Raw genomic sequence first — 1,975 nt, forward strand, 5'->3', positions numbered from 1 at the left:
ACCAAGGTTGGAGGGACACCTATAAGAGAGGAGGCAGAGACAACAATGGAAACCAGAGGTGGAATAACAATAATAATAATAGACAGCAGAATCAAAACCAACCTTACAGAGCACCTCACCTAAGACAGCCCCAAGGACCCCAGCACAACCAACAGCAGGTTCCTCAGATCGCTTACTCCAATTCCTCATCAAATGACAATATGCTTCATTCTCTTGCACAAGGACAACAAGACATGCAGACGCAGCTGAACTCTACTTTAAATGGTCTGGATGCTACTTTACAAGCTCTCGTCTCCCGGTTAGATTTGTCACCTAATTCCACCAATCAACCTTCAAGCTCTAGTGGAATTCCTTCTCAACCCCTACCTAATCCCAAAGGTGGCATCAATGCCATCACTTTAAGGTCTGGAACCACACTGTAAGAGAGGAACCATGAGGAGCCAAGCTCACCAGAACACGTCCCAGCTGAGGATGTAGTGGAAGTGGAAGATGCTAAAGAGGAAGAGGACGTACAAAACATAGTTGAAGAAGAAGCAGCTCAACCACAGAATGAAGCACCAAGGGATGCAGAGGCTGCAAGTAACGCCATCCCTATCCCATTTTCACACCTTGCAAGGAAGCCCAGAAAGCAGATGGAACTTGATCCCAAAATGGTAGAGATATTAAAAAAGGTTGAGGTAACTGTTCCCCTTTTTGATGTTATTTAGCAGGTACCTAAATATACAAAGTTTCTAAAGGATTTGTGCATACATAAAGTCAAAATTAATGAATTAGAAACTATTCCTTTAGGTAGTTCTATATCTGCTTTAATGGGAGGTATACCTGAAAAATGTAGTGATCCAGGTCCATGTATGGTCAACTGTACCATTGGGGGTGTAATTTTTTCTGACTGCATGTGTGATCTAGGAGCGTGTGTTAGTATAATGCCTTTGTCTATATATGATACTTTGAGGCTCCCTCCCTTAAAAAGGTCGGCAGCTCGTTTTATGTTAGCAGATAAAAGCATTATTACAGTAGTTGGAATTGCTGAAGATGTATTAGTGAGCATTAAAGGGCTCACATTTTCCATTGACTTCTATATCTTGGAAATGCCCCCTAATGACTCAGGAAGACCATCATCAATCCTGCTTGGAAGATCATTCCTGAAGACTTCAAAGTTCAAGCTTGACGCATTCTCAGGAACTTACTCCATTGAGATAGATGGCAGAACAGTGAGTTTCAGTTTAAATGAAGATATGAAGCACGCTCCGAAAGATAATTCTATCTTTCAGTGCGACATTATTGATGAAACTGTAGCTGAAGTTCACCAAGAAGAAATGGGAGAGAAGCACATGGAGCAAGACCCAAGTGTGGGGACACTTTCTGAAAACAATGAAGACCCCTTGCTATTATCACCAGCCCTGGATGATCCAGAACCTAGCTATGAGCAGAAATCAGAATTAAAGCCCCTCCCTCCACACCTCAAGTATGCTTACCTTGAGGATAATCAGAAATTCCCAGTTATCATTGCAAGGGAACTTACCTCTTAATAAGAGGAGCAACTGCTCAGTGTGCTGAGAAAACATAAGAAAGCAATTGGATGGAGCTTGGCAGATACAGTAGACATCAGCCCTCAAGTTTGTGAGCACAGAATATTCTTAGAAGATGGAGGAAAGCCTGTCCGTCAGCCTCAAAGAAGATTGAATCCCACCATCTTAGAAGTTGTTAAGAAAGAAGTAACCAAACTACTTGAAGCAGATATCATTTACCCCATCTCAGACAGTGAATGGGTTAGTCCAGTACAAGTGGTGCCCAAGAAGTCTGGAGTCACAACAATAAAAAATGAGCATGGAGAGCTCCTAATAACTAGAGTGCAGAATTCATAGAGAGTTTGCATTGACTATAGGCGTCTCAACTAAGCCACTCGCAAGGATCATTACCCCTTACCATTCATTGATCAGATGCTTGATTGCCTGTCAGGTAAATCCCATTATTG

This window comes from Arachis hypogaea, chromosome 19 (genome assembly GCF_003086295.3).
Source record: "Arachis hypogaea cultivar Tifrunner chromosome 19, arahy.Tifrunner.gnm2.J5K5, whole genome shotgun sequence".
NCBI lineage: Eukaryota > Viridiplantae > Streptophyta > Magnoliopsida > Fabales > Fabaceae > Arachis > Arachis hypogaea.